General features: G+C 36.8%; 1 long non-coding RNA gene across 1 annotated transcript; it reads right to left on the reverse strand.

Moving 5' to 3' along the window:
• Positions 1-6,112: 6,112 nt before the first annotated feature.
• On the reverse strand, positions 6,113-10,408 carry LOC108951215 (uncharacterized). The gene is made up of 3 exons (XR_001975529.2): positions 10,272-10,408; positions 9,987-10,065; positions 6,113-6,247 (listed from the first exon to the last, which is right to left on the reverse strand). It is a non-coding gene; the product is annotated as an uncharacterized LOC108951215 (long non-coding RNA).
• Positions 10,409-10,620: the final 212 nt, after the last annotated feature.

A 10,620-nucleotide genomic window follows, 5' to 3' on the forward strand; every position in this document is an offset into this window, starting at 1 on the left:
AATTATCTAACCCTATTATGAATATCAACGAGAAGGAGCATTTTCTATTGCTAGGTGGAACTGCATTAGTGCACTTCATTTTTATGTAGTTTTAGTTTTAACCATTAGGACTTAATTTGATTTTTATGTAACGTAATATTATTTATGAATATTTAAAATTTATTTTTAATAAAGTTATTAGTAATTTTATTATCTACTTTGAATTATGATTTTGTGAAAATTATGTTACCATGCAAGTGATTCAGAAAAAATTAAACTTGGGATGTGATGCTTAGTTGGATAAGGCATGTAAAAACTTTTCACATTTAACTCGAAAGCACGTTAGATGACTTTCAACGCTTAGCCCAAGCAAGGAATATTAGGAAATATTTTGATACTTAGCCCGAAAGAAATGTGTTAGATGTCTTTTAATACTTAGCACAAGGAGGATACATCATACAACTTTTGATACTTGGCTCGAGGAAGGGTACATTAGGTAATTTTAAATGCTTACCCCGTACATAAAATTTTTTTTGATATTTTTTGTTGTCTATCAATCCTAAAAGTGATCCCTAATACTTGGTTTAATTATCATCTTTGATAATTAATTTGATAGAAAGATCATTTGCTAGAAATTCATGATGATATCATGTGTCTCGATTATTAGTTTTGATGAGCAAAAAACTAAGAGGTGACAACCTAAGGTAAAAAGATGAAAAGTCAAAAAGGCATCTAGAATTCAAACGGTTTTCATGTATTTTATATAGTCTCTAGGGCAAGAGTGGGGCCTCACTTTCATTATATGCTTTCCGACCCTCAATGTATCCTAAAGAATTTTATTTACATGCGATGTATTTATCTAAAATAAAAATATTATCTAAAACATCTAATATTTTTTAAAACACCCAATGCAATTAATGTATCCCTTTACGTGTGTGATGTATCTACCTAGAACAAAAAAATATTTAAGTATACGATGCATCATAAAGTATTTCCTTTGCATATGATGCATGGGCACATGATACAAAAAGCATCAAAAGCACCTAAAGCGATCTATATATATACTTTATACATGATGTACCAATCTAAAATAAAAAAATCATTCAAAGTATCCAATGTGTTCCCATGCATTTCATTTACATGTGATGTATTCAACTAGGATACAAAAACTCATGTAGCACACACCTAAGATAAAACACATTCAAAGCATATTATGCAACCAATCAACCCAAAGTATGTCATTTGCATGCAATTCATCCATCTAGGATGAAAAAGAACATATTGATCAAATTCAAAAGCATCTTACTTTGCACACAATGTCCACTCATAACAAATAAAAAATAAAAAATTAAAGCATTCGATGCATTCCAAAGTGTCATATGTACTAAAACACTCAAAGCTATCAAGCACTCCCAAAACACTTTGATCTGATTGAGCAAGTAACAATAGTCCAAGTCCTAAAATGAATATTATATTTTATCATAAAAAAATCGAAGCATAAAAAGGAGTACACATGAAATATTCATTATCTTTGATCGAGACTCCATATGCGTAATCAAGTTAGCTTATATTGATTTTTAAACCTTATAAGAAAGATGCTATACAAAGCGGTTTTCTTATAGTATCCTTTCATTCCTTATTTACTAAATGAACACTTATTGATTTTTAATGCTTAAAGCAAATGAAAGCATACTAAATTAATCATTGGAGGGGTGTTATGATATAAACTCTTGATACAATCTTTTATAAAAAATGAGATATGATATACATGCATATTCTACACTTAAATAATAGTAAGTTAAACTCAAGTTATGCGAATGTAAAATAAATATGATAAATATGAGAGAACATCTTCGTGAGTCCACAAATATCTGTGTGCACTGATTAGAGTCTTTCTCTTATTCTCAAAGCAGCTCCTTTAGAAAATAACTGTTTGTGATATTTTTTCAAATCCATATCTTTCATAAATCTCTTGCTTTTATTGAATAATAGGTAGTCCTTCTCTCATAGATTTTTGTGAAACAAATTTGAGGCTATCTAAAGTAAGCCTCTTATTGTCACAACCAAGAATCATCCAACATATCTACTCTTCTAGTAATATCTTTTACATATCTGAACAAAGGTGAAAATTTTCTGTTTGTCATTCTTACTAGTGATAATATGTCTTCTATTCTTTTGTCATAGATGATGCATTCATCACATTAAACATGAAGTGAATTCTCATACTTCACTTCATAAGCTATCTAATAGCTAAGCCCCAAATCTGGTACAAAGAGGATATCAAAAAATTTTTAGACTCCTCTTTTTGTTTGAACATTAGCTGTCTCATTTCCTTTCTCTTCTTAAAGTTCTTCGGACTTCGGATTATAATGAGGCACAAATGTAAGAAAAATATCTTCTTTTGTGATCATATATTTGCCATAAGTATTGTATCCACATACTATGGTATATAATTTTGAATTGTATCATCCAGTATGGGCGATACGTACCGGTCCGATGACATACTGGTACGCGAACCGTCCGCTACCGGATGGATAGTGCTACAATGCTGCAGTAAGAGAAAATCGTTCGGTAAGCCCTGGTGTACCATTCGGTATGCCCTAATGTACCGCTCGGTATGCCAGTACCGTACCGTACCGAGTCAACCTCGAAATACTAGTACGATACGATATTGCATACCTTGCCATATACCAATTTTTTTTTCTTTTTTTTTTTTTCTTGAACACTTTCACTGTATCCACATACCAATTTTTTTGTTCTTTTCTTTTTCTTCTCAAAAGTTTTCTTACTGATTTGTGTTGAAATAAAAATCTTTTTCTAAGTGATTAAACTTCTTGCATTTGTAATATTATACTTTCTCTTAGTACCAACAATCTTTCTCTTTATGGTTTAAAAGAACTAAACCTAACAAATGTGCAAATCTAATAAGGAGAATTAAGGAAACAGTGACAACACCATGAACACTTCCATTACTTCTGTTTATGAACTCAGTGTGGGAATAAAGAAAATTAGAAGACATGATTAAGAATGTGTGACAAACCTAAAACTTCTTAAGGTGATTGGATATTTTTTCCACCATCTTCTCAATTTCAGTCACCTAATAAAAATGAATGAAGACACATGCAAAGATAAATATAACAGGAAATCTGACATCTCTTAGCAATTATTCTTTTTATTCATTTTTTTTTGTTATGAAGAATACAAGGAAAGCTAGAGAACAAATTAACAATTGAAATAAATGCAAATTCCTTAAAATAACTTCACTCATGTCAAATATGAGTGTCAAATATTTTCCAAGAAACCATTATTGGAACCTCGCATAATCGATAAAGTAACAATATAATAAACACTATGTTTTAGGATAAAGAAACCCTTATCCTGAAATACAAATAGGGGCACAAATGATATATTCATTATTTTTTATTAATATAGAATATATTTTATTATTAAATCTTACAAAAAAGATGCAATGCAAAGTGACCTTATATTCTGTTTGCATTCCAAGCTTGCTAAATGGATTTTTGATGCCTAAGACGAATAAACATATATTGATTTGATTATTGGAGGGTTTTATAATATAAAAGTCTTGATATAATCTTTTATAAAAGTTAAGATATTATGTGCATGCATCTTTTTACACTTGAATTGAAATGAGACGAGGGACAAGGGATATAGATATTTTTCGCTTTTCGTCATATTTCTCTCATATTTAAGTTTTGAATACTCAATGATCTTTCCTCTTTCGACATGACATTAATCGAAAAACTAATACATGTTAAGTCAATTCTGTCAAGTCAAATTGGTAACAAAAAATTAAACTAGTAGAAAAGTTTCAAAAAACAAATCTAGAAAGGAATTAAAATGGACAATCGATTTATTTTCGGAATAAGACTTTTATATTATTTGGTAATGATTTTCTTATGTAAATTCAAATATAATTAAATTGTTTATTTCTTACTAATTATGACTTAATTTTTAATTTATTTACGTGCTAGATGTGTGATTTGCTAATACGAATTGATTTCTCTTAGAAACCTGTGGACGAATGGCTCCTCCATTAGCCGGCGACGAGGAAGACGAAAAGGCAAGGTGGTGTGGACTTACTATGGATATGATGGAGATGATCTTGAAGCACCTACCTATAGCCGATCATATCAGTGCCAGCGTCGTCTGCAAATCTTGGCGATTAGCTACTTCAGACATCATCCTCCCTGCTCTACGTGCTCCATGGTTGCTGGGCTCCGCCATGGATTCAGCTTCTTTAAACTGGGGCTTCTACGCATCATCCAATGGAGGACGAAGCTTAGGCTTGGAGATCCCAAAGGAGTTTCGAAGCCAGTGGTGTTGTGGGTCATCCAAAGGATGGTTGATGCACTTACGCAAACCACGACGACGTTTCCAAGAATTCGAGGCTCGTCTCCTAAATCCAATCACTGGAGCTACGGTTGAATTACCTTCGTTTCCACCGACTATCATCAAGAGCATCATTTCGACATCTCCATTTGCTACAGATTTTACGTTAGCAGCATTATGTTTTGAATTGAACAACTTCGACAAGTACGTGATTGTGTATCGACCAGGGCATCCTCGGGGCAAGAAATTACTAATCGATGACGCCATCGACATTGTGTTTCATCATGGAAGGTTGTATGTTCTGACTGACTCAGCAGAAATCTGGGTGTGTGCGTTCGATCCCCGTTGGAAGGTGTCGTTCCAATGCATTCTTACCTTGTTCGAAGAGGAAGATCGTCATCCTGGCTCGTACTGGGCTAAGCTGGTTGGGTCTAATGACGGTGTCTTTGTTGTGTACTGCAGCACTACGACGGGAGTAGAGGGACAACAGTTGAAGGTTTTCGAGGTCAAGGAGTGGGGACTACGTCATCATCGTGTAGTGGAGGTGAATAGCTTGGGTGGTCGCACCTTCTTCCTCGGTCCTTTCTCAGATGGGGTGGCGATATACAAGATGAAGTCATCATCAAAGCTGGACATAATAAAGCCGGATCATATCTATTATCTGGCGGGTTCTGACTATAGCTTGTGGGCGCATTGCATGCAGAAAGGGCGTTCATTTCGAGTGGAAGGGTTTAAGCTGGTGGATCATATAGTTGAATGGTTCATTCCCGATCTGGAAGATCGATCGGGTTTGATGGCAGTGACTCCAACCCATTCTCGCTCCTTGCTCCTCACCACCAGCTTCGTCATGTTAGCTGTCAGCGTCCGATGCATGTTGGGTTGGCTTGGCATTTAGGTTGTCTTATATGGATTTCGGTAAGATAAATGATGGGAGTTATGTAAGCATTTATTAGGCGAAAGGTTGTAAACAGTACCTATGGACTATGTCGTGGATATAAATATTGGCTACATATAACTATCGCCATAGATATTTTGCATATATAATAATAGTAATCTTTATGGATCAATTTTTAATTAATTTTAGATTAATTATATATTATCCTCTATAATTAACTATCTTTAACATTCCGATTTTTATACTTTTAAAAATTATATTAGAATTCCTATACTTAGTGAAAATCTTCATATAAAATTAAAAAATAATTTAATAAAAATAAAATTAAATGTTTCACTTTAATAAATATAAAGATCTCAGTATAACTTTTGAGAATATAAAAATCGAGATGCTAAAGATAGTTAATTACATAAAATTTTAATTTTAAATTCTTTCTCTAAATAAACTATAGGATATCAAATACCACATGAAAAAGAGACACTCAAATGAATTTCAAGAAATTAGAAAAAAACTAAATAAAAGAAAAAAAATCTAAAAAGTTTATACCGATCAATTTAGAAAGTATGGTGTCTAGATCACCATACTAAAAAAAAAAAATCATGACAATCGGATCTAAATTTGACTAATCAATTATCGAACTTATTTCTACCCAGATAAAAACCTCTTTCCTTCTGTGTGTATTTGTGTATGATGGTCCTGCTTCTTGTCTTCTCATCTAACCTAAGTTAGGATTAGAGTCTTAATTAATCACATGAGTCCCACCACTTAACTCATTGGCAGCATCACCTAACATTTAATTCTTAATAAAAAAAGTATTCTTTAATTTTGTATCAATCTTCATCTGACACAAGTAAAGGACAGAAGATGCAGGTTTGGAGCAGAGAAGCTACACCCAGTGTTCACATGTCTAAGCTTTCCTATACGGATGGACCACAATGTGTTTGGATTTTGCTTCTCTTCTCATCTTCATGTTTCTCTTTGTTCCATTCTAAAACTAGCATAAAGCACAATAGCTTTCACCTGCATTCACAGCAAACAACTACATTTATCAACCTAGAAGATCGAAATAACCAACATACCTTAAAGCATTTGAAAGAAATATCACAAGTAAATATGATCACAAAACGTACAACGAAAACCATCAAAGAATCAAATTTATCAAGCATGTGTCAGATTATATAATTTAAATTTGAAGAGTTTATCATTAGCTAAGATTAGGATTAGATTAAATTATTTTCTTGGAGATTTGCTGTGGTGCATGGCCTTTAGGTTGAAGCCTATATAAGAAGGTTTAGGCTTATGCTGTGAAAAGAAGAGGAGCAAAACAGAATTGTGGAGGGAAAAGACAGAGAAAGAGAGTTCAGCAAAGAGGAAAGGATTTGCTACGGAAAAGCATTAATATCAATTAAGCAAACCTTTACCCATCAGCAGTTGCAGATAAAGTAAAGAACTTTTTTTTTTCAGAAGCACAAATTATTATTAGGGAACATGACACGGCTACAGATCAGTCGTCCACAATCACAACGTAGCTCATCAATCTCAATTGTCTAACCATAAAGGCAAGGGAGAAGGTTGCCCATCACGATCCGTGGACCCATTGACTGTCACTGATGAAAAACAAGTTGGTTCAAATGATGACACACCTCCATAGAATTTTACTCTTCATCGGGTCTGCAAAGATGACATGGATAGTACATCTCCCGATGCCGATGGTCAAGACTAGAGTCCTATGTTCCAACTATCAAGGTAAGGAGGAATGTTGCTCATCAGGATCCATTGACCCATTGAATGCCACTGATGAAAAACACTCGGTTCAAATGATATGGCATCTTCATCAAATTTTATTAAACATAGGCCAACAAAGATGACATGGATAGTAAGTACATCTACCGATGTCGTTGGTCAAGACTAAGAGTTTTATCTTTCACTATATATAGATACAAGTAAATGAAGTGTGGATTATGTAATAATGTTTTACTCATATCACCTAAGATGAAAATCATGACACACATGGATCCACTCAAATGATTGTCACAGAAAAGATCAGAGCACTAACATGATGTCGAGTCAAATAAAGGTTACAATTGGTCACAGCCCTATTGCCTGAATTCATGCGAAACAAAGACATGCAATCAGATGGTAAGGTTCAGACAAAGTTGTAACCGTTGACAAGAAACAAACAAAATCTCGTTCATGTCTCCGCTGATCTAATCCAATTAACTGTCGATGTTTCACAAAGGATAAGGGAAATCTTAATGCACTACCTGATCAAGGCCGGCATCATCATTGCTTTCAGTGATTGAGGAGACCATGGACACCCCCCCACCTTGAGAACGGTGGATGCAACATTGGACGCACCTGAGGACACGATCTTCATCAATTTCGACGATGACGAAACAGAGAAGAACTGACTGCTGCCGCTCCTCAGCACACCATCATCCTGAGGTTTCTGCTCATCGTACCTCATCTCCCCACAACAAAACCCCTCAAAAATACCCCAGAAAATGAAGCAAGCTCCAGGGTGATGCCCCCACAGAACCCCTTCGACTTTGCTCTAAAAATATCCAAGTTTTTAATGTAATTCCAACTTTGAGGGTGCATGCCTAAAAATAGCTTTCAGATCTATTACCGGCTTAGGCCGTGCAAGCCTAAAGATAGTTTTCACATGTATTATCTCATCACTGCAGACGATACATGATTGCCATGTGGCTGATACCTCGGTGCAACACGGGTGCCACCTCACTCCCATGTGGATGACATATCAATGCCACGTGGACACCACATCAGCACCAAATGGCAACACATCAGTGCCATATGGTTGCCACCTCAGTATCATATGGACGACACGTCGGTGCCACATGGTTGTCAGCACATGACCAACACTTCAGCAACTGCCACCCCCCCCCCTCTCTCTCTCTCTCTCTCTCTCTCTCTCTCTCTCTCTCTCTCTCTCCCTCTCTCCCCCTATCAGCGTCGATTACAAAAGTAATGGTCCAACTAGCCCATAATAAGGGGCTTCTCAAGTACACTCCCAACCACTTCTCCCAATGTTACCTTAATCCTCCAAACCCAAAACTAATTAAGCATCGGAGAGGCATTTATCAAGAATGCCCCTGGGGCAGTTCTATAGGGTTCGATCTATTCAGAATCAGCAAGGTTTGGCCTCCTCGGAGTTGGATGGATTCGAAACCCTTGGGGTTGGATGAGTTGGTTGAAATTAAAGTATGACAAACGTGGAAGGAGCCTTGGTTGGCTCCAAATCTGCATCCAGATTGGACAACCAAAAATTGTTAAGTTAGCTTTTGGTTGTCCGATGTGGAAGTCGATTTTGATCCAACTTGATCCTACTCTCGAGCCAATCTCAAGTTGAATTTCCTTGCTAGCTATCCGAATTCTGCAAAATTACATCGGGGCACTCCCGATAATGCCTTTCCAAAGTTCAAGTCAATGGATAGGTCGAACAAGTTGGATAAACTTTTTGTTACTATATGCCTTGTGACATACTTGTGGAGCCCCTTTTATAGTGGGCGCTCCATGTTGTTATCTTTAGATGGTGCACTACTTGTGCGAACATGGAATGTCGATCCTAGGCATAACCATCGCCAACCCCACTGAATCCGAGATTGCATAACTTCCTGACTAGTAGCATGAATCGGACGGTGGGGCGGCTAACCGGCCGAAGAACGTGGATTCGTGGGGAGGGGGGTAATGTGCCCATCACATGAAAGTCAGCTACTATTGGTGTGCCATCCCCCCAAGAAGCCTAGCATTCAATTGTGTGGCACTGAGGTGGCATTGGAGTGTCAATTATACAGATTTGACTTGCCAGCCACACTACACCATGATGTCTACCACCTAGCATCGATATGTTGACAGCATGGCTTGGGCATGTCAGCCTTGTGGGATCGAGTCAATGACCATACGACACCTACATGTTGGCTGTGTGGAGTCGAGTCATCGGCTGAGTGCTACCAATGTGTCGAGAGCATGATCCTGGTGTGTCGGCGATGCGGTGTCGATGTGTCGACCATACTAGGTTAGTGTGTTGGGCACATGATGCTGATGCATCAGCCATTGTTTGCCTAATGGGTTGAAGCAACCAATTATTACATCATCATGGTTTAGCTATTTGCCATTTTTGTTCGCGATAGTTGATCCTCCCCAAGCATACTCCTGGCAGCAGAGTGCACTTTGCTGTTGTCCTAAGCATATCCTAAAGTACTGCTTTTGTTATTCATAATCATCGAAAGCCAGAATGTTGTCATAAAGTACCTTCTTCTAAAACAATGGCTTTCATTTGTTGGTGATTGGTTCAAGGAATATGAATATCTTGGTCTGACAATTACAGAGTAGAAACAATTGCAGCAATATCTGAATGCTGATTATCTTGAAAGAACTGCAAAGTTCAAACATCAGGGGAACTTACAAACACAGTAATTTCAGAAAAGCACATAGATCCTAGGAGGAACAGAAACCTGAAAACTAGACTTCCAAGTGATTAAAGCATTGTGCGCACAGTCAAAAAGTCTATGCTTTGAATCCTACTAATAAGTATATATGTTATGTAATGTGTAAAAGTGTCATCAGAGTTTTACCATAGGCATATTTTAATATGATAAAAAAAATAATATGCTGATTTAGTTCCATGTCAAAAAGTAAAAACAGACAAATGAATTTATAATAATTAGATATCATTAACTTAAGTTTAAGCATTTGAACCGATGATTTAGACTTCATGAGAATGCTTAGATTAACTTACCACATTCAACGTAAGACACCCAAATACTTTTGTGTATTTTTCAAAGCCAAAGTGAATCATCCAAAATCAGCTCCTTCACCTGCCAATTAAAATGAAGTAGCATGAGAATGACATACCCAACTAAAAAATGTGCAATGGCTGCTCCTTCAAGCCCATGAACCACAGAGAAAACAAATAATGGGTCATGAAATCATCTGATCTACTTAAAAGGAGCAGTATCAATTTCACAATAAATCACAGTCCAACTTATTGCAACATCAAAAGAGTTGGTAGAAAAGATTTCACCTCCTTAGCTTTTATGCTTAATTTGTTGAGGATGGTATGGCCGCTCCAATGGCATCACCTCAGTCTACACAAAGAAGTATATCTATACTACGATAACCCTCTCCTTATCTCCATTTCCTATTGCAAGGCGCTTCTCTCACTCTTCTTTCCTCCAAATGGCCTCCTCCGCCTTCCATCTCTTCCCGCCAAAAGCTTCCCGCTACCTCCTTCCGCGCCTCCCGCCGTACCCCCCATCCCTTCCATCGGAAACCCTGACCCCGCCTCGGTCTCGAATCCTACCCTTGAAGCTAACCAGTCGGAGGAATTGCCCGAGCTCCCGCCGGCTGCCATCACCAACTCCTTCGAGATC

This window comes from Musa acuminata, chromosome BXJ1-9 (genome assembly GCF_036884655.1).
Source record: "Musa acuminata AAA Group cultivar baxijiao chromosome BXJ1-9, Cavendish_Baxijiao_AAA, whole genome shotgun sequence".
Taxonomy (NCBI): domain Eukaryota; kingdom Viridiplantae; phylum Streptophyta; class Magnoliopsida; order Zingiberales; family Musaceae; genus Musa; species Musa acuminata.